The sequence below is a fragment of the Equus przewalskii genome, chromosome 3 (assembly GCF_037783145.1).
Source record: "Equus przewalskii isolate Varuska chromosome 3, EquPr2, whole genome shotgun sequence".
In the NCBI taxonomy this organism is placed as follows: domain Eukaryota; kingdom Metazoa; phylum Chordata; class Mammalia; order Perissodactyla; family Equidae; genus Equus; species Equus przewalskii.
In genome coordinates this window covers 79,601,295-79,624,701 of record NC_091833.1, presented here as the reverse complement: position 1 = coordinate 79,624,701, position 23,407 = coordinate 79,601,295, and the positions used below count along the sequence as shown (strand labels likewise).

At 41.6% G+C, this 23,407-nt stretch overlaps 1 long non-coding RNA gene across 2 annotated transcripts in view; it reads left to right on the top strand.

Annotated features, from left to right (window-relative positions):
* Nucleotides 1-21,956, top strand: part of LOC139082588 (uncharacterized) — a 35,068-nt gene extending 13,112 nt beyond the window's left edge. The window contains exons 2-7 of one of the 2 annotated variants that reach the window (XR_011538744.1): nt 1,950-2,063; nt 2,429-2,575; nt 3,014-3,915; nt 5,509-5,713; nt 5,803-5,868; nt 21,694-21,956. This is a non-coding gene — a long non-coding RNA (uncharacterized lncRNA). Of the gene's footprint in view, nt 1-1,949; nt 2,064-2,428; nt 2,576-3,013; nt 4,146-5,508; nt 5,714-5,802; nt 5,869-21,693 lie in introns of those variants that run through there. The other variant, XR_011538745.1, reaches the window with a different exon arrangement.
* The last annotated feature ends 1,451 nt before the right edge of the window (nt 21,957-23,407 follow it).

Sequence of the window (23,407 nt, the reverse complement as noted above, 5' to 3'; positions counted from 1 at the left end):
TGAATAATATTTGCTGAATGAAGGAAATTGCACACACTGGTTCTATACAATGACCCCAAACAGCAAGTCTCCTTTTTCTTCCAAAGCTGCTGGGAGAGGGGTGGGCTGGAGAGCAATCAGAGATGACGATCTCTGCCTCTCTTGCCCCAAGTCTTTCAAAGGGGAAAGAAGGAGATTAACACTCAGCTCACTATGTTCCAGTTACACGTTGCTGGATATTTTAAAGGGATAAGCTCACTGCATCCCAGCAGGTACCCTGTGAATATTACACCTTCATTTTACAGATAAAACTGAGGTCCAGTAAAGAATATGCCCAAGCTCACAAGCTTAATAATTAGCCAAGCTTAGTAATTGACCAAACCATCATTCAAACCTTCACCTAGCTAACTCCAAAACTGGACTCCTTATATCCATAACCATATACAATTTGATCCCAAAATTAAGTCCAATAACCTTGTACATGAACCATATGTGGTCCAGGCATCCTGCCCACCCTCCCTCAATTGTCCTTTGCCAACACACTCACTCAGTCCTCCATTCCACCCACCCATAGCCCCCCAGCCACACTCCACAGGGTCCAGGAGAGCTCAGAGTTTGCCAATCTGACTTAGAGATAAGGAATATCTTACAGAACTTTTCTGATCCAATAATAGCCTCTTTGTTTTCCTGGACCAGATAGGGAGTATTAATTAAAATTTTTATCTGTAACTGCTTAATTAGAAGACATATTTCCCTCTTTCACAGTTTCTCACACTTGAGAAGAATTAGAGAAGCTGACTAAAAATAACCAGAGCGCAAAGAGGAAAGTGGATTTCCTGGCATCAGAGTTTGAAGGTTTCAGAATTTTGCACCTAGTATCTCAGGCAAATGGGGCAACTTGAGCACTGTAAGATTTCACACAATTCCTAGAGGAGCAAAAGCATCTGAGTGAGGAAAACAATCGCATGGGGTCATAAGTTCAGGGAAAACCAGTATAGATGAGAACTGTTGTCCAACTCAATTCATTTTAAAATCCAACCACATTCATAAGCACGTACCGTGTACCCAGCACTGAATATAGAAATAAGTAAGACAGTTCCTGCTGGTGAGCTCACGGTCTAGTCGGGGAGACAGACAAGAAAAGAAATGTCACAATTTATGATAATTGTGCTAAGTACTTGCATGGGACAGGAGAAAGAGCAATGAATTTGTTCTGGGAGTCTTTGGGAATTTAGAATTTAGCATTCTCAGATGAGGTGACATCTAAGTGGAGTTTTGAGGGACAAACTGAAGGTCATCAGACTGAAAGGTGGAGAGAAGTGCTTTAGGCAGGGGGAGAGCATCTGCAAGGTCATGGAAGCAAAAATGAAGAAAGAAACAAAAAAAGCTCGTGGGGTGTGTAGGGACTGGCTTAAAGACCAACTGAATGTGCGTGTAGGGGTGTACACATCGGCGAAGGATCAGGCCTTCTTCCATCTTATAAGGACAGAGAGATGTTTAGGGTTAATTACCAGCCATGCTCTCTCCCTTGCGTTCTTGATATGTTTCCTACAGAATGGGCAAGTCTATGCTGTGTACGTATGAATATACATTGAGGAAAGAATAACACAGGAGGGAAAGGGTCTTATAAATGTCACAGCACTGTCCATTTTTATTTGATATATGAAATAATATAAATTCACTGCTCTCATAAATTTAGAGAGAAGTCCAACTTCAGGGCCTGTTTATAAGGGCTATTTGACTCTGTGAGTGAAGCATTTTCATTTGCTCTGGGGGCCTTTGATAACTGCTTATAGAATGGATTTGGCAGTCTAAGTCCTTGCTGAGTTGGGATATGCAACAAAACTTCAAAGCCAGCTCCTGTCATTTGCCTGGGATGTCAGTCAGCACTATCTCTGGCAGGCCCTGGAGAAAGTTGACATCGACCTGCTGCATATTTCATTTCTAACAAGCTAGTTCTCCTGCATTAGGCTTTCTACAAGACTCAAGATAAGATGGAATGCTGGTGGATTCTGCTAAATTTTGTCAGCTTTTCCTGAGGTTAAAAGGATGGCAGATTCAACACTGGCTGCCACCTTTAGAAGGTGAGCTCTTGGCATGATGATAAATTCCCCGGGCTGGGGTTCAGAAGATGAGTCTTTTCTCAATTTTGCAACTATGAGTTAGTGAGTTGGGCATATGGAAGCTTGCTCATTAATGTCCTCTTAGAACATATCTGACTTTGTGGCAAAGACTGAGAGCTGCTACCTCTTCCTCCCTCCTTCCTTAGGAACATCACCTTAAAGACTATTCCCAGTTCCCTTCAGTCCAGAGTGACCAGAGAGATATAAGAAAAAGGTATAGGGTGGGGCTTCAAGAGTTGACTCTCTTGCTATAACCACCATTTTCCTCCTTTCTCCATTCTTCCTATTTCCTGCCTGGAATCATAACCTGATGGTTGGAACTCCAGCAGCCATCTTGGATGATGAGGCAACTTGATGATGGCAACTATGTACTAAGGATAGAGGAGAAGAAAGATAGAAAGAGCCTGCATCCCTGATGATGTTGAAAGACTGCATCCTAGCCATGGACTGCCTCCTTCTGCAGTTCATATTATGTAAGAGAAAAATAAACCCCTAAATCTTGTTTAAGCTTATGTTATTTGGGTTTTCTATTATATGCAGCTGAAAACAATTCCTAATGGGAAACAGTTTATTCTCTTCTACCATATATCAGCTTTCCCCAAACGGCAGAGAACGCAGCTGCCAGCCATTCCAGAGAAAATAGACAGTAGTAGTTCAGAGCTGGGGTTCAGGAGTCAGACAGCCTCAGGCAGCATCCTGGCTCTGCCACTCAGAAGATGACCTTGAGCAAATTCTTTAATTGTCTTAATGCCTCAGTTTCCTCTTATTATAAGGATAATCATAATACCTTATAGGGTGGTGTAAAGATCAAGCTAAAAGTGATAAGATATGTAAAGTGCTTTCAGTATGCTCAGCATCTAATAATCACTCTGCACATATCAGCTATTATTATTCTTGTTGTTTTATTCTAGCTCTGTGAACCTTGAAGTCACCAGCAGAGAAACCCCAAGGAAGGGCTGAGGTTGTTCCAGTTTGGGTGAAGGTCTATGTGGCCAGGAAGATGGGACACTGGGATTGGCCCAGCCTGGGTCACACAGCCACCTTGGTGGTGGTGTTGGTAGGAGGCAGAGTCAATCGAGTGTGGTACCAGAATGGGGCAAGGAAGTGAGTGCTGGAAAACAAAGACTGGAGCTCTCATATGCCTCTTATTTGCCTCTTGAGGATATTGAGAAAATACACGTCTGCTAAACTCCTTGAAATTTTTTGTACCAGTAATATAAGGAATCGCTATCATCAGCATTCTCATCCCAGTCTTTGCGGCCTTTTTCTTTCCTATCAGACTTACACTAGATTTAGATCTCACTTCTTTCAGTGCTGAGGCAGCTCCTGGAAGGCCCTGCAAAGCTAAAACCCCAATCGCCCCTCCCACCCCACCACTACACTGGTGACAGAATATGTGATGCAGAGACAAGGCAGCAACATCCACTACTGAAACAGCCCCTTTCAGGGGGAAAAAGCATCAATGTCAAAACTGCCAATAAAGGGTCTACAGAAAAAACACAAAATCATCCCCAAACTAAACAGCTGCCTGGCGTGGGGTATTGCGCTGCAAAATTTCCCAGCTGTGTGTGTGTATTAATCATGTCTTTTTATTTTCCATACTCTGATGCTTTGACATGTTGGGGCCCTGCTGACCCTGGAGGGACTGCCCCTCCCAGGGTTAGCTAATTCCAAGAGATAGCACCAACTCGCCGAGGAGCCTGCTTTTCAAATGCCAACCAACCAATGCAGAGCCCACACCCCCAACCACCGCCTCTACTGGATTCTCACTCTCTGGGCCACTATCCACCTACCCTAGTCACTCCAAAACCAGGTACCAGACAACTAGTGACAGCCCCGATGCCCCAGAACTCCTTGAATTTATTCAAACTAGCCAATCCTAAGTCTGCTTACCCTGCCTCACTTGTTCTTCCCACAAAAGCCACAATGAAAGCTCTTGCCCTTGCCCCTGTTTCCCCCTCACTCCCTCTGCCTCCTGACCAACTCTGGAGCTTCCCTGTGTGGCCCTGCGTTGTGTGTCATGCCTCCTGTTTCTAGGAATCTGTGAGTATATGAAACTTCTCCCTTCTTGGTAGTCATTTCCATGTCTGCATGTCTTACCATATCTGATTCAAACACATTCCGGGTACCCTTTTAAAACTGTGTGTGTGTGTGTGTGTGTGTGTGTGTGTGTTTGGGTGAGTGTAAGCACACACGAGTCTGAAATGTTTAGGAAATAGAGACTCAGACTTACTTTTCTCAAGCTCCAATTTTCTCACAAACTTGCACAATAGATACCCGGCTTTCCTGATGCTCGTAACCCTGTTTGCCAAGTGTTTATCAGCACTGACTCAGGGGCCTGGGTGCTTACTTCTGCAAGGGTTATCTTTCTAGTGAATCATGACATCAGCCTCTTGCTTTTATTTTATCAGACAAACTCTCCTGGGAATATATTTTGTGTCCAAAGGAGATAATATTAAAAATATTCAAGAAGCCAATTTTGTTGTTTTGTCTTAACAACCAAAAAATATCTCAAAGAGTCTACGGCTCTTTTTGGCGATTTTAGCATCTTAAGATGAAGCTACCAGATGTGTCTGAAATTGGGCGAAGAGGGTTGTGATCAGCAGCTGATGCTGCCTTGGGGAACAGGAAGTTGGCAGAGTGATGAGACTCATTCTGGGAAAAATGAAGCTGACTTTCCACCAAACCCAAAGTGCGCTGGCACTGGTTTTGTTTCAGATAGATGACTGAAAAAAGGAAAGTCTGAAATGAGATGATGCTTACCCTAAGAAGAAAAATAGTGAAAATAATGATCCAGTCATTCAAGTGATCAGTTTTTTTCTAAGCTCTTTTCTTTTCCCCCTGAGCTCTTTTCTCGGTCCTCACAAATCACCCATGTTTTTGTAGCCACAGATGCTTTTAAAGATCTCTTCCCATCACTATTACCAGAAGTTCCAGGATAATAGAATTGTTGGCCTTAGTATGGCTCTCCTAAGATGAGACGGTTTTTCCGGGTTTCTGGGAGGCCTGAATCACGAGCATATCACAGTGTGGTTCTGTGGTGAAGTTCTTGTGAAACATCATCTTGTTAATCACATGATTGCTGAGGACAAAGGTCAAAGTTCAACATAGCTGATGCACTGAAAGAACAAGGAGGCTGTCATTTCCTCCTATCATTGCCGCAGCTTGGGGTTCTAGATCTAACTAGCTAGGAAAGTTTCTAACTCAAGCCTCGGAGCTCAGAGCCTGTGGCAGTCCTCCAGAAGGTGTTTATCCTGAGGTTCATCTTCTATTCAGCGTGAAGATTGGTGGAAAAGAAAGGAAACCAAAGTCTACCAGGGGTCTGTCTTTTGCTTTGTATTTTGCATGTATTATCTCACCTAAAATCCTCACAACTAACAGGATGTGAATTATTGTCATTTTCCAGATGCAAAATTAAAGAAGCTAAGAATCCACTCAAGGTCACACAGCTGGTAAGTGACACAGCCAGATTCAAAGCCAGGTCTGACTCCAACGCCTGTGCTGATTGCACCATGCCAGTGAGTCTCAAAGCAGGACCGACATCACCTGGAACTTGTTAGAAACACAAATTCTGGGCCCCACCCCAGACCCATCGAATCAGGAACTCCAAGGTAGTACCCGGCACATAGTAAGTGCTCAATTAATATCAATGGTGATGATCCCATTAGCCCATTTGTCCACTTTTTTTTTTTTTTTGCAGCTCTGATATGGTTGTCAGGAATGTGGTGGAAACAAGCGAGATTCTTGGATAAATAGCATCTTCAGGGTGAGGACTTCCCTGTCCCACTTTAAGCTGAGTGAGCCATTTTTCCTCCTTTGCAAAGACCTCCATCATGTTGCTTATCATGCTGCCTTCTCTACTCATGTCTATTGTTTATATCTCTGCTGCAAATTAGTGTTCAGTAAGTGTCTGCTAGTGAAAGACTGCTTGATCTCCAGTTGTAATTTATACATGCCATCTGTAGTAGGCAGAATAATGGCCTCCCAAAGATATCTACCTCTTAATCCCTGGGATTTGTGAATATGGTAGATTACATGGCATGGGGGCAGTGAAGGTTATATTGAAATTAGGTTGCTAATCAGCTAACCTTAAAATAGGGAGATTGGAGGCTGGCCCCGTGGCTGAGTGGTTAAGTTCACGTGCTCTGCTTTGGCGGCTGGGGTTTGCTGGGTCAGATCTGGGCACAGCCCTACACACTGCTCATCAAGCCATGCTTTGGTGGCATTCCACATAGAAGAATTAGAGTGACTTACAACTAGGATATACAACTATCTACTGGGGCTTCAGGGAGAAAATAAAGTAAAATGGAGAGATTAAGTTGGGTTATGTGAGAGGGTCCAATGTCATCACAAGGATACTTAAACGAGTCAGAGGGAATCAGAAGACAGAACCAGAAAGATGCTATGTGAAAAGGACTCATCTCCTTGTTGTTGGCTTTGAAGATGGAGGAAGGGGACCACAAGCCAAGGAATGTGGGTAGCTCTAGAAACAGAGAGGCAAGGAAACATTCTCCTGTACAGCCTCAGAAGGAATGCAGCTCTTCTGACACCTTGATTTTAGCCCAGTGAGATACATTTTGGAATTTGAACCTCCAGAACTGTAAGATAATAAATTCATATTGCTTTAAGCCACTAAGTTTGTGATAATTTGTTACAGCTGCAATAGGAAATTAATACACCATCCTTGGCTCTATTATTACCACTAGTTTAGAACTGGCTATTTTTCATTCTTTAGCCTAACCACCTGCACTCCCCCCTTCCCATCAGCAATAACACCTCTCCCCAGGGTGCCAGGGCATTGAAAAGAATTTTGCACTGTACAGTTATCATCTGAGAATGAACCCATAGACACACGTTTAAAAGTCTTCAACTCAAGGTCTAGGGTGTGTTCAGCTTCTCAGGCTATGGCACTGGAGCACTCATTAGTGGGGCCAGGGGCCCCTCATGTGTACCTTTGAACTCATCCTCTGCTTGCTCACCACGGAAGGTGTGAAACAGCAGCCCACAGGCAGAGAGTTAGTTCAGCAGTCCTCGCCGCTGGGGACACCTCCTCCCCCAGCAGACCCATCTGTCTGCGTTTTGTTGGGCAGGAACCACTCAAAGGCGATCCGGTCTCTCTTTTATGCCAGCTCAAGGGAGAGCCCAATGTGGCTCTGTCAGCAAGGGAGAGATCAAAGAGCTACCAGCCCCATCCCCAGCTAAGATGCTTCGGAGAACAGAGGCCACACTGAGTACGTCTCTCCCTCTATAATGGTTCCGCTGACCATCTCCTTGTGTACACCCTGTTGCCATCACCTCTCAGAACTTCAGAGAGACTTTGACCGATTCCAGAGTTTTGGATTCATTAAAAACAACTAGACATATCAAAACACATTTTGAAAAGTTGTAGTATATTTTAAATGTTTACCTTTAATATATCAACACTTTTAACCCATGAAGAAACAATGCAATGTAATAACATTATTCACAAGAAATTCAGGATTTATAAAAATATTAATTCATAGTATACTAGAGGCACCATAGACTACTAATGGGGTATACACTAAACTGATATAATGAACATCTTTGAACCTGCCCATTCATCTTTGTGACTCTATGAATTCCATGATTTGGAGATAAAGTTAAGAGTGTACATACAAGGCCCCCTGGGATATGAGGCCTCGGCCAAGTAGACCTCCTGCCCGACACCCTCTCCAATCTGCCCTGCCATCCACTTCCCCTCACTGCTTGAAATGGTATCAAACATTCCTGTCTCTATTGGGAATGACAGCGAGTAATTTAGTGATGAACTTATTCTTTTTTGAGGAGGAGGATCAGTCCTGAGCTAACATCTGCTACCAATCATCCTCTTTTTGCTGAGGAAGATTGGCCCTGAGCTAACATCTGTGCCCATCTTCCTCTACTTTCTTTATATGTAGGAGCCCTGCCACAGCATGGCTTGATAAGTGGTGCGTAGATCTGCACCTGGGATCCCAACCAGCAAACCCCTGGCCACCAAAGCAGAGTGTGCAAACTTAACCACTATGCCACCAGGCCGGCTCTAGTGATGACCCTGTATGATGAAATATCAGGGGCTGTGAGAAGCATATCACTCCCAGGAAAAGGGGATCTAGACCTGAGATGGATCTACGGCCTGTGTATATGCAGACTCCAAACACATATTCTCTCCAGCTGGTCATTAATTTCAGGAAACAGCTCGTATTAGGAATTTAGGCTTAGGAAAATAAAACTCTCAGGCAGAATTTATGAAGTTTTTAAGGGTAGTTTTAGTTCCTGCAGAGAGGCTAATTGCTGGAGAGCTCTCCAGTACAAGGGACGAAGGAAGTTCATCCAATCTCTTTATGTTCCATTGTTTTAGGAAATCTGAGCTTAGGAAGGTGGGTGGCATCTTTTAGCTCTAATGATCCAAGAGGGGCCAAGGATCCATAACACAGCAGCAGTCTCTTTTTAAGGCTAAGGTAAGTGTATAGAGGTCATTGGTGCTTCCCTAAATGGACTAACATGAAGTTGAAGTCTGTCCCCTGTCCCCTACTATTATGCAGTTGCCTGTCACTGACTATTTTTATGAACATGGCCAATAAGCAGTAATACCAGAAAATGATCTATCTCAGTATTGCCCACACTCTCTGGTCTGAAGTGTTAATGATTTTCTTTTCCAATTGCATAAACTGTAGGAAACCACTTTTACATTGCAGAGTTATTGCTGCACAAGAGAACTGAACAGCTATTTTTTAATTATTAATGGAGAGGAAGTTATACATAAATGAACCCCCAACGCCAGGGGTCATGAACCTGTGGAAATAGTCTGAAGGGAATTTCCCTCCTTCCTCCTTCATTGGTTGTAAGGCTCAGGTCATTCTCGTAGTCTATGTCTCCTTAAGTCATTGGTGGTAGCCAGATCATAAAGCGTGAAGGATGGACATGTAGACAGGAGCACTTTAGAACTGTCAGGAGAGCTTTAGAAATGCTGACTCCTGGATTCCACCTCCAGAGATTTTTACACAAGCCGCCTAGGGGGTAGCCTGGGTGCAAGGACTTATAAAAGCTCCGTAAGTGGTTCAAATGTAAAGTCAAGATTGAGAACTACTGATTTAAGTAAAATCAATGCTAATTTAGTCCAACAGTTGGTTTGACTTGTTTCCCCTCTTGACAAAATTGAATGAACGAAATGATTGCATTGGGGGTTTTGAATAGACATGGCCTAAAAGTGGTGATCTTTGACTGTTAACGGATTAGTTTATCATGGCAGGATTTTACAAATTCAAAATGAGGCAGAGAGGCAGAAGAAGGGTCTATTGGCTTGGAATAATACAGTTTCAGCCCCTTCTTTCCTGTTCCATCCTTCAGTCTGCCAGTCTACTTCAAACTTGCTAAAGTAATGTGGGCAGAGCGTCATTGCAGGCTGATGAAGTTTCTGGACTGTGAGGTCTGGCCGTGCAACACAAATTCAATAATAATCCTAACACCACCACTGGCCGACTCGAGGCCACTGCAGAGAGTGTGAAGTCAATTCCTTGGAGTGCTTCCAGCAAATAGTTTTGGCATGGTTCCTGGATCATCAACAGGATTCTGCCCTTGACATCTGGAACACCCATCTGAGATGCAAGCAAATAGTTCTGAAATGAAGTTAGGTCTCTTGACCAGTTAAAGATGTGTGTTTGACAGAAACCCTGTGCAATTCATTAGTCATCCAGCTAGTTTCCAGCAGGTATGAATTGCTGGTGGGTGATCAGCCTGGAAGCTGGAAGGCAATGTGGCATGAGTTCCCGCTGGGATGCTTTAATTAGGATGAGAGTGAAGGTGACCAACCCCGTGTGAACAGTTATTAGCAGTGCCTTCGGATGAAACAGAACCCAGGCCTGGTCCTCTGCCCTTTGTTCCAACCTGAATGTGGCATGCCATTCCCTTCTTGGAGCTGTGCTGTAGCGCTATCAGTTATCACAGTACCATAGGGTTTAACCTATAACCGGGAGGCTTCTGGACACTGCAAGTGCATGTTTATGTGCTTTCCATTACGGCTGGGTTTGTCAACCACAGCACTATTGACATTTTGGGCTGGATAATTCTTTGTTGCGAGGGGTTGCCCTGTGTATTGTAGGATGTTTAGCGGCACCCTGGCCTCTACCCACCAGATGCTAGGAGCATTCCTCTGCTTGTGACAACCAAAGGCATCTCCAGACATTGTCAAATGTTCCCCGGAGGGTAGGGGTTGCAAAGCAAAATTGCTCCTCTTGAGAACCAGTGAAAGTTTCCCCAGATTTCCTACATAAAGGCAGAATGGTGATTATAAGCCACTCCCTAAATGTCATTCAGTACAAATGAATCTGCCTTGTCTTTAGCTGTCATACGCAATAGCTTTGGTTCTTTTTAGTCATCTTTGTATGCTTGGTGGTGCTCAGCACAATGCTCTATTCACATAGCAGGCCCTCAATAACGTTCATCAGAGTAAAAAAATCCACTCTTCCTCTACTTCTGTCCATGTGGTCTGGGTGGGATTCTTGGGAATTTAACATGTGGCCTGGCCCAAGCCAATCAGACCTCCTCATTTCTCTGGACATGGTAATAAGTGCCAGGCACACACATAACTGAAGCCAGGTTTATCAAAGTGAATCACAGGCCTCATTGGAAATAACACTCCCAGCTCATCTTCTTTTTTTTTTTTTTTTTTGCTGGTTTTGAGCCCGGAAGAATGTAGTCCCCAGAAATTCTGGCAGCCATCTTGATATGATAAGATATAAGAGAGCCTGTTTGAGAGTCACTCAAGAGAGATGCAGGAGAACCAAGAGATGAAAAGAAGAAAATCAGGTCCTGAGGCCATCATTTGTGCCCCTAGATCCAGTGGTATTTCTAGCCGCATCCACATCCATATGACTTTTCAGTTGCTTGAGCCAATATGTTCTCACTACTTTGTTTGTTTCCATTTTTATTCTTTTTTGCTTAGGCCAGTTTGGGTTGGGCCTTCTATCATTTGAGATCAGAAGAGTCCTCGTTTAAACACTGCTCTACACAAGAGCTGGCCTGTTGTATGTGTATCAGTGACCTGATAACACACAGTGCAAATGCTGATTTGGGATTGCATAATCTTGATATTGACAGGATCTCAGAATTAACAGTCTGGCCATTACCTGATGCAGGGTTCCCTCTACCACATCCTTCTCAAAAGAACACTGGGCGACTGCTTGAATGTGTTGGGATGTTCAGAATTTGCCCAAGTCTGCCCATTTCTCTGTGAGTCAGCTCTGGCTGTTAAAGAATTCCCCCTTATATTAAGTCAAACCTGCTTCCAGGAAACTTCCATCCTAGAACCATGGTTTGTAGCTAAATAGAACAAAGATGTTTTTCTTACAATAAAGACAAATACCATGTCTTGTCTTTATCAGTCTTCCTCTATCTCAACCATTCTCAAGTGCTTCCAGCCCCTTCTGAGAAGTCACGCTCCAGATCTCTGTAATTGGAAAGAGGAGAGACTTTGGAGCGAAACAGACCTGAGATTATAACTCATCACAGCTTTTTAGCTGTGACTTTAGAAAAGCTACTTACAGACCTGTATGATTTGTGTTTTCACCTGACACATGGGAACCACATTAGCTCTCTTACGGGGTTGTGGTGAACACTCCATGGGATGATGTTTATAAAGTGTTTTTTAGCTCTTTATTCAGTTCTTGACACATCTATGTACTGTGTTTCCTAAATTATCACTATCTTTTTCATCTTGTTGCTATCCTTGGGACACAACTTTAGGGCATTTGCTTACAATATGGTTTCCAAAATCCAACATAGTGTTCCAAACGGGATCTGACCATCTTAATATTTTGACATCTCTGCTTGGTTTATATAAGGCTTCTTCTTGTTTGCTTTCGTTACACAAAATGGCATGAGTGGCCCTAACAATCACACTGTCAGGGTCATAAAGAGTGCAGATTCCATGCAGTCATTTTTCTTGCCCTGCTGTGGATAGAAACCTACGTCATTGGAAATGCGATCTTTGCCCAGAGACCATCGACACAGAGGTCCAGGCTCTCAGCTCCTGGCCATCCAAAATCAAGGTTGCATCTTCGGGCAGGTCAAGAGGGCTGTTTTCCTTTCCATAGCATAGCTTGCTGGCCTGAGGGAGAGGATGCTGATGTTTCCATTGGAAGGTTGTAACTCCCAAAGAATGGAGCAAACCCGATTGTATGATAGGGGGACATCCAGGAAAATAAGCATAGGACAGTGCTCTGTGGCCACATGGGGACTGTCAAGGCTAAAGCTCTTTAATGTCCAGCCAATGTTTGTAGTATGTGAAAGAAGTTGTTCGAAATCTGGCTGTTTGGTTGCGCTTTGTCCTATGAGAAAAATTGTCCGCATTATTCATGTATAGCACATATATCCCTTCCAGAGTCAGTCACAACAAAATTTAGTACCTATCACATGTTAGACAATGTTGTAATAGTAATAGCAGATGAAGAAATAGTAAGAGCTGCCACTGTGGGACAACTACAATTGTAGGTTTGCTTTATCCTTTCCATTTTACAGATTAGGCAATGAAGTTTAGAGGAGGTGAGTCACTTCCCCAAGGTCATGTAGCTTAACAAGCAGGGTCAGGATTCAAATTTGGGTCATCTGAATACAGAACTCTACAGCTAATCCCCGCACTTTATCCTCACTTTGTTATGCTTTTATGTGACACGACAGGGGTGTTAGCTAATGCAATGGTGGTAGTCATCCTGCAATATATAGTGTATCAAATCAACATATGGTACATCTTAAACTTATACAATGTTATACGTCCATTATATCTCAATAAAGCTGGCGGAAACAAAGTTATCTGGACAAACAAAGAACCCTCAATAGCAATTCCTCCTTCGAGACTCAGCCCAAGGCTAAGCTCTTTTCCTTGTGTCCTTGGCTCTGGGAATTTCTCTAAATTCTGTTTTCTAACCCAATCTCCCTAACTATACTTTGCCCATTCCCAAGGGAGGGCCTTCTTCTCTCTTTCTAGCCTTGTTCTCTGCCCACTTCTATTGATTCTATAATTTATATTTTCCTGTGCTATCTGCTCCTCCCCATATAGGACAGGGACACCAGTTCCCTTTTGTTCTGATGTCCGCTCCTATATCATTTTTTTTTTTTAAAGATTTTATTTTTTCCTTTTTCTCCCCAAAGCCCCCCGGTACATAGTTGTGTATTCTTCGTTGTGGGTTCCTCTAGTTGTGGCATGTGGGACGCTGCCTCAGCGTGGTCTGACGAGCAGTGCCATGTCCGCGCCCAGGATTCGAACCGACGAAACACTGGGCCGCCTGCAGCGGAGCGCGCGAACGTAACCACTCGGCCACGGGGCCAGCCCCTCCGCTCCTATATCTTAATCGCTCCCTACAAACAGGCAGGTATCCTCCGAGGCCAGTCTCGTCTGCGGCAACTCCAGGCAGGAAAAGCCCCTGTCTAGGGATGAAGTCACCAGGCACATGATCAGTGAACTCAAGAGGTTTGCGTCACCGTGCAGCGTCTGATCATCAGGTTTTATTATTTTTACATCCTGAGAAGGGGAGTCAGTGGGGGTAGAAAGGGAGAGAGGTGAGTGCAAGGGTTACAGGAAAGAAAAGAGAAGGGAGGGAAGGAAGACGGGCAGGAGAAGGAAAAGGAGAGATGGGGAAGAGAGAAATTAAGAGTGGTTTCAGTGACCTCAGTGGCATGTTAAAACAATTTGGTGGTATTGGTGAATAATTAACAATTTGTTATGGTAGGAACAAGAGGCCAGGTCTGCAGGTGCTGCCTGGTTCTTTGCTGCGGAGGGAATATTGAAATATCACGTACAGTGAGCAGAAGGACAACAGCATGTGAAGAGAAATTCCCAGTTTGTAACAAAGCATGGGTTTTTCCAGCTCTTCGGCTTAAATTTCTCTCCAGGGGAACTCCAATCTCCCCCAAAACTTGTAATAATAATAGAGTGCTTGGAAGATGTATTTGAATTTCCTGTCAATTAAAACAGTCATTAGTTCAAAGCACTAAGAGTTGAGGCTAAAGGAAACTATATATCCCTGCTGAGCATTTTTGGTGGTGGTGATGCTAAACTGTGTTCTCTCCTCCTTCGACTGCTGTGGGTTCTTGAGTGCCGCAGTGTCCCTGACATGCTTGAAGTAGGATGGGGATACAGAGAGCCGGTGTGATTTCTGCCTAGAGCAGCTCAGCATCCACTAGGGAAATTTGGAAAACAAGACCAGATTCCCTCCCCCTTAAACAGTAGAAAAAATACAGCACTGTACAGTATTAAACGAGACAGCACTTACTCCTTTTGCAGTTCCAAGTGCAAACTCATCCATTTCCTCAGGGAAGCTTCCTCTGACCTCTGAGGGTAGATCAGGCCATTTGTTTTCATGGTACCTCATCATTTTCCTTTATAGCACTGATTACAGTTTGTAATTACGTATGTTTATATATTGTATTATACATATATATTATAACTATATATGTTTATTTACGTGGTTTTTGAAAAATTTCCGTCTCTCTGGCTCGCCAAACTATAAACCCCATACCAAGATTAGGTCTGTTCTGCTTAACGGTTGTATTCCCCAGCATCTGACACAAATGCCAGGTACTCAATAAATATTTTGGAATAAAAGATAAAAGAACATGGTAAGAGTTTAGAAACAAGAAAGAGCGTGTGCACTTGGCTGTTGAAGATTCTACGGATAAAAGTGAATTTGATCAGATTTTCTTTATCAGAAATTATGGAAGAAATTCTTTCAGGTCTTAATGTCAAGGAAGACTGGCTTTCCGCTGAAAAAATTGGTCTGTTTTCATGTTTATGGATTCTGTGAATTTTATATATCAAGATAGTTTTCTCTTTTCTTTGGCTTCTAGAGACAATTTTGTACACTATTTCTGGCAACTCTACATTATGTTTTATTTATTTATTTATTATTTTTAAAACGTTTTTTAATTTTTTAAAATTTTTCCTTTTTCTCCCCATAGCCTCCCGGTACATAGTTGTGTATTTTTAGTAGTGGGTCCTTCTAGTTGTGGCATGTGGGATGCCGCCTCAGCATGGCTTGAGGAGTGGTGCCATGTCGGTGCCCAGGATCCAAACCGGCAAAACCCTGGGCCACTGAAGCGTAGCGTACGAACTTGACCACTAGGCCACGGGGCTGGCCCCACGTACATTATATTTTAATGTACTAACGTTGCCCCTGACTTGAAATATTTTCCTAGCCTTAATTCTCTCTTACTAATTTTCTGCACTTATTTATATTTTAATAATGTAAATTACAGCCCTTTTAAAATGAGATTTGGTATAAATTAATGCATAAATAATGATTATTAATGCACCAATTAATCTATGTAAGCTTTATGTAGTATTGATGCTTTAAAATGGGTTTTGGCATTCTTAACTAATCTTTTGTTGAAGATCCCCTCCAGGTTATTTAAGATAGATGCCTAGCATGAGGTGGGCCATATCTAACTGTTAGAGTTAAGATTCAAGGCAGGAGCAGAACTTTATATAAGATGACAAACTCTCTACCATCTTGCTCTGAATCCTGAGACAGTATCATAAGGAATATTTAAAACTTGCAAAAGTTTTGGCCAAGAGAATTGACTTTGAGTACCTTCGGCCCCATTCATGCTTTGATCTCATACCACCAACTCATCTGCTGCCAATGGTTCTGTTGTGTGTCATGTTTGATCCAATTGGGGGAGCCATATTGATATGTCTTAGTTACAATGGAATAAAATTGTTGCTATATTCCCCCAAGGGAAAATTTTAAAGGAATTAATGTCCAACTATTCTCTGTCACCCTGCTTTGGGTCCAAAATGAAAAGAATAATTTAAAAGCTTATGTTCATCCCAACCAAGTAACCACAATCTGCTCCCACTATATGGTTCTATAATTGAATTAGTTTGAAGAAATACAATAAAATGTATTCTGCAGTATTGTTTTTGTATTTTACTGTAGTAAGCCATCCCAGATGGTGACTGAACATCACATTTTTGAAGTCTTTCATTTATTTTCGTCAGTTAATAATTATCTTGCAAAGCTTTCGGAACATCTTATATTGTTGTCAATGTTTAGCACTTCATGCAGTAATTTTTTACTGAAACCAGCCCTAGTAATTCTATTTTGGTTAAAAGATTTAGCAAATATTAATGGATTCCTAAAGAAGATGTTAACGATCACCTAAGGAATTACTTTGAAAATTAATTGGAAGAGAATTATGGCAAGGATTGGCAAATTTCTAAAGACCCTTGACCACCACCAAATTTTCAGTTTGTTTGAAGGTAAATAAGAATTTGGACAGGCCTTCTGAATATGAAATACATATCAATATGGTAATAACGGAAGAGTTGCTTATAATCTTCAAAGTCATTAAGTTAAAAATTATATATTCAAGTGTAGTAGAGTCATAAGTGTATCCTAATGTACACATCACTCATGGGGTCTTTGGGACATTAGGCAGGCCATCAGGTCCTATTTGCAGGAGGACACAGGCATCCTGGAAAAGTATTGAAGAGATGGCACTGGAAGTTTGGAAGTAATACTCTCAAACGAAGAGAAATAACCACTCCAACCACTGAAGAAGGGTCTTAGAGATTTAAGGAATTCACAAGACTATAAGAGAGTCACACATAGACTCTCTCTGAGGTTGGTTCCTGGTCCACCAGGAAAAGGACTTAGTGGGGCCATAAAATAGCCTCTGGCCAAATTCCCTAAGAACGTATCTCAAGGTGGAAGCTGTAAAAACTGAGACTATTAACATTTTGAGAGCCAGTTATAGATATGTTCATTGGTTTGGCATTCATGAGCAGATCAGCCTATAATTATAGCCTGATCCTTCACAGAGAGATTGCTTACACACATTTCAGCGTTATTTCCTATGATTTCCTTGTTTAAACCTACCAAACAAGCCATTTTCTCACCATTTACAGAATTTTTCTCATCCTATTCTGCCCACAGAAACTCAGAAATGGGGATAATTGGAGTCGAGGGTTTGGGGGGAGATCGTGGTAAAGGTTGATGGTGGTGATGACCAACACTGATTGAGAGGTGGTAGTAGTGGTGTGGTATTATCAGTAAGTGCCTCACAGTAAGTGCACAGACCCTGCAGCCAGACTGCTGTGCCTTTGAGTTCTGGCTCTGACACTTACAAGCTTTATAACCTTAGGCAAGTTATTTATCTTTCAGTTTCTTCATTTATAAAACAGGGGCAATAATAACACCTACCTCGGATGGTTGTTAATACTTGTAAAGCACTCAGAACAGTCCCTGGCACATAGCACTACAGACTTGCATGTTAAATAATTTGAGCAGGTTACACACACTCTTTGGCTATAGAGAGAAACCATGCAAGTCTTAAAGTGTATTCTACCAGCTATATTGACAAGGACTTGAAGACAGAAGAGATAAGATGGTATGAGAAACATGACGTATTAAGGTTTATATTAATTACAGTGGCATCTTCAGAAAGGAACAGAGCTGCTAGACATTCTGAAAAAACAATAAGCAAAACATGATGATAGATTGGTTTGAGGGGACTAAGTTAGAAATAAATTATCCTAAGCTTATAATCTTGAGGGATTACAAAGATGATGGTGCTGTTGACAACAACGGAGAAATTCGGAGAGATGCCTGTTTCTGCAGGAAAGACAGGAAGCTGAGGTTGTGTCAATATAGAAGAAGCAAATGGACCATGGGAGTTAGTCTTACTATGGCCTGTTCATTTGACAGATGGGCTGCAGCTGAATCAATTGTGATGATTCATTAGGATGTCTGAGGTGTCTGAGATGTCCCATGCCATGGTCTGGTAGTTTTGCCACCTATAAACACAGCCTCCATTCTTGTGCTTGAGTTTGGTTTGTTATTGGGATCCTGCTTCCTCCCAGAGGCATGTCATATGGTCATGTGTGAACCTTGGAGAACAAAAAAGATTTAGTGAGCTCTAATATATATGTATATATATCTCCAAAGTTGAAATCAATATATGCTTCCATCAGAAACAGAACTTGGCTGAAAGTGTGATAGTTTCATTTTTATTTGCATCCTCTTAACAACATAAGAGAATGATTTTAGCCAACACTTACATAGTGATTGCCAGAGATTGTTCTAAGCTCTTTATACATGGTAACATTTGTAATCGCCACAACCACCCTATGAGGTAGGTAATATTTCTGTCCTCATATTGAGGAAGAGGAAATTAAGGCAGAGTGGAGGCTGGTGGTTGTAGGTTGGATTCAGCAGAATTTGAGATGCGGATTTATGTGCAAGTAATTTATTAAGGAAGTGCTTGCTCCTGGGAGGGACCAGTGGGGAGTAGGGGAGCTGAAAGGGGGAGAGGAAGAAACCAAACAAGGATCCAATGGAGACAAAGTCCTGTGGAGGGGATCATCTGCCTAATCCTGCAGGAAAGCTCAGGGGTGTACATTATAGCTCAAGGTGGCCCCAAACCAAGGCAGGAGAGCTGGGCTTTCACATTCCCATGCCTGAAAGTTAGTTGTTAAGGGCTGCTTACCCTAGGGGGATGTACCTCTGGCTCTCTCACCTGTCAGCAAAGTGGCTCCAGTTGGTCTAAGGCAGTCCTGCACAGGAGAGCTGTGGATACTGCCTGTTGGATGCTAAAAGTACGGTTAAGGTAGGAGACGGGGAGGGGGTGCTCAAGAAGGAAAGAGGGGGCATCTGATGGAGGGTGACCCTGTTGGCCTCACCAGTGCTTCAGGGACCTGCCAGTGTACATCCCATAGCTGAAGGGGATCAATTAAGCAGACTGATTGTTTTTGGCTGTTGTTTTAATTTGTCAATTTGACTCATCCTTGGATACGCAGAGAGGTCTAAGATACGCAAATTCATGTCTGCACACACACATACACATAAGCACACACATACACACACACAGAAAATGCAAAATTGATTCAGCCCAGATGCTTATATGTAAGATATCGTAAACTGATAACTCATGAGCTGAATGCAATCTACAGACATTCTTGGTTTGGCCCTTTCTAAGTTTGGAGATTTCGATGAAAACTCCAGATTCCTGACTTTCCCCACATTCTTACCTCATCTAATTGGCTGGAAGTGTGTAGTGGATGATGCCTCTTGGGACAGGGCACGTCCAGTTCATCACGTTCTTTACCAACCCTGGTTACCACCCCAACCATCACCACTCCTCCATGTCTTCTGTCTGGCTCCTAAGGATATTTAAATTTGCAATTCCTATTATATAGAATTTCTTGACCATAATAACTTCTATTTGTTCCTTGAGACCAGCAACTTATGCCAGGTTTTCATAACTTCTTTCCTGTTTCTAGCTTTTCAACTATTGTACACACTTTCAGTGGTGGTCTAATGGTTAGGATTCAGCACTCTCACTGCTGTGGCCCAGGTTCATTTCCTGGTCAGGGAACCACACCACTCATCTATCGGTTGTCATACTGTGATGGCTGCATGTTGCCGTGATGTTAAAAGCTATGCCACTGGTATGTCAAATACCAGCAGGGTCACCCATGGTGTACAGGTTTCAGTGGAGCTTCCAGACTAAGACAGACTAGGAAGAAGGACCTGGCCACGCGCTTCTGAAAAATTGGCCATGAAAACCCTATGAATAGGAGCGGAGCATTGTCTGATATAGCGCTGGAAGGTCAGAGGATGGTGCAAAAAGACAGAGCAGGGTCCCTTTCTGCTGTACATGGGTTTTCAAGGAGTCAGAATCCATTTGAGGGCACTAACAGCAAACACTCTTTCAGAGGAAGTATAGCATTAGATTAATTCAGTCAGTGTGGACAACAACTGAGCTAGCTGGCTATTTAAGCTAGAATGACCTGCGTTGGCTTCTTCATTGTTGAAATTAACATGGTAATTGCCAGACCATTCCTTTGATTCTTGAGTCAAAACTTCTATGGGTACATAAATTCTAAGAATACACAAAATTTGTTGATAACCAATTTTTAATTGTTTCTTGCTCAGATAAAGATCTCCTAATAAATCTCCCAGCAGTTTCCAATATATTCATTTTCTATGTCAAAGGAAACAGATATGAAATTGAAATCCTGAGCTGGATGGAAGTTTAAGTAAATTATAGTAATTTTCTGGTTGAGCAAATAATTATATTGTTTCAGCAAATAACCATCATTTTCCCTGAATTAAATCCTCTTCTTGCTTTTAGGATTCCAATGAAAACATATCTTAATGGGCCAAATCTTAAAAGTGAAACTGTGGGAAAATGCTGAAGTTCTAAATGCCCCTGATCTCATCTCACATTTTCTGGAGCATTCCTTTGGACTTTTTTTCTAACCAACTAAACACAAAATGATTAGATTTCATAATGGGATATTTAAAAATATTTTTTCTTCAGAAAGTTTTAATACTGAATATAGTTCAGATGAAGAGCAAACGTCTGCTCTCTTTGCTTGCTCTTTAAGTTATAGTTAAAGCAGTTGAAACGATGTTTTTTAAAATATATGAGGGCATAGGCAATGGTATTTTCAATGGTAAAAATGCTCTTATAAAGTTCATTAAACAAATCATTATTCCCCTAGATAAGTAAGGAAAGCCATATTTTCCCCCGAATATTTTGGCTTGTTCATATAAATTCACTTTTTAGTGTGTAGTTATTATTGTTTTATTCAGAATAACTTTATACTATTTTAACTATGAGACCTTCAAATTTTAAAAAGCCTTTGGAAAGGTTGAAGTCAGGTCAGAAATCTGAATTGGGGCTGCAGTTTTCCCCAAATAAATCCTTTTTGAAACCTAAATGAAAGCAAGTATTCTTTCCCATAAAGTTATTTTTACTCATTAGATATAAAGATGACTATCTCCCTGCAGTTAATTCTTCTTGTAATTTCTTTACTGTGTGCTTCTACTTATTTGGCCTCCTGGGGTTTTTTTTGTTTGTTTTTTGTTTTTGCTATTAAATGGGAAACGTAAACTTAGGTGCTTGGTATCTGCCATCAGTGTAAAATATACTAGGGGGAAGAAACTTTAAGATTTTTTTGGAGATATATATATATATATATATGTATCTCTAAAATGTATATATTTGTGTGATGTGTATATCACACACGATATGCATATGTATATATTTATGTGTGTGTATACATATGTATATGTATGTGTACATAAACACACACACGTATATATGTTCTTTTTATTTGAGAAAGGGGGAAAAGGACATTTGGTACTTCTCAATTCCTCTCTAGTTTGAGGCTTTTCCCTTCCATATTCACTTCCAACTACCATGTTTGCTAGGGAGTTGGGTTTTTCTAATTTGTGGTTTTAGAAGTCAGGATAGCATAAATCCAGAGATTCTGCTAATTTCCATAGGGTTGAGACAAGACTGTGCCCCTTTCTCTTCCCCTATCCCAAGTGAGCAGTAACCTTCTTATCTACCTTTGGAGGACATCTCTCAGCATCCTCTGAAGTGCGGAAGGCACAACTGTGGATGCAGAGAGAAGGAGATTTGCAGAAGAGAGAGGTCTAAGATGAAAGAAGTCTTTCATTTTTGTCTCGGTTCTGTTCTACTAGGCGGGTCATCTTGGGAAAATCACTAAGCATCTCTTTCTCCAAGCCTCAGTTTCTCCATGTGTGAAATGAGATGGATAATAATTTCTCTGCTTTGCTTGCAGGGTTATTGCAGAAGGAATGAAATGAGATATTATCGAAGAAAAGACTTCATTGAAAGACTTTAATTGCTATGGTTTCCCTTGACCTATGTTGATACATAAATATTTCACTTTTTACTACATATAACTATGGAGAGTATTTCATTTCATAGAAGATCGTTATGTTTTGTGCACTAGATGTCAGTAGAGCTCTATGGTTCAGCTAGTACAGCTACCCGACTGAGATGATCTGTGCTTGGAAAATAAACTCCTTGTGCTTTTGCTTATTTTGCGTTTCATACCGAATGGCCATGAATTTGTGTCCTCGCCTCACACCCACCCTCATTTCCATCCCACTAGAATTCTGCTTTCAGCACAATTTTCTGCCTTATTGGAGCTTTATTCCCTTCACTTTCTGGAGGAATTCCGACAAAATAATTCTTTTTCAAGAGTTTCTTTAGAAAATATGAAAACCAAGAGAAAATGTGCTATCAAGTAAACTCTCAAAATGCTTTAGAAGAATTATTGCAGATGGATTTAGTGCTTTTAAAATTAAATGTCGCTTTTAAAAATCCTGTTTGCTTTCATTTTTTTTTTCTTCTCACCATCCTATTATCATTGTCTCATTTTAGTTTTTTAGCTTTCATTCTCATTGAGAAATAAAGCACAAATACCAGAATGGGGCTTTGCCTTGCCCAGAAATGCTCAGCAGGCGAACACTCTGGTTTTAAAAGATGCTGACTGTCTCTACAGAGAAGAAAAATAAATGCCTTGGAACTGTAGCTGGTCGGGCTTCCTGGAAATAGCTAAAAAGCTCCAGCTAAAGCTTACAGGCCTCGGGGTCATGTCCATCCTTTGGGGAGAGTCATGTTCTTCCCAAAAGTACAGACCTGATTGTGAAGCAGGTTTGTGTTCTAACTGGTTTATTTGGTCACAGCAGAATTCACTAATTGAATTGCTTTTTTGAGTTCCAACTTGAAAATCATTTACTGGCATAAAAATTAAGAAAGTGTGGGATGTTTTCAGGATTTGTCTTTCATCTAAGAATGAAGAGTGGGCCGGCCCTGTGGCCGAGTGGTTAAGTTCGCGTACTCCGTGTCTGAGGCCCAGGGTTTCACAGGTTCGAATCCTGGGTGCGGACATGGCACTGCTCATCAGGCCATGCTGAGGTGGGGTCCCACATGCCACAACTAGAAGGACCTACAACTAAAAATACACAACTTTGTATTGGGGGGCTTTCGGGAGAAAAAGGAAAAATAAAATCTTAAAAAAAGAAAGAAGGGAACTCAAAGTATTCAGGGCCTGAAATTTCCCAAGAAGATCTCTGTGTTACATTCAAATATAGCGATTAAAAAAGTTAAAGTGCATTGAAGTGAGATGTGCTATTCACTTTCAAATACCACTTAGAAAAATCATTAACATCTACTTATATAAGGCAATCCAACAGTGTTGTATTCCACTTAGCAGAAATTGCTCTTAGTTGGAATGAGAGTTATTCAATTATTTTTACTGCGTGTCTACTATGAGATAGACATTATGTCATATAGATGTGCTAGATGCTGAAGATAAAGGGTGAGCAAACGCTGCCCTCTTGGAGCGTACAATCTAGTGGGGAATACAAATATTAATCAAAGAACCATATGCAAAAAATGGAAAACTGCAAATCTGACCACTTCCATGCTTTGTTTGTTTTTAGAGCACTTACCACCCTGTGACATTTATATTTACTTGTTTGTTG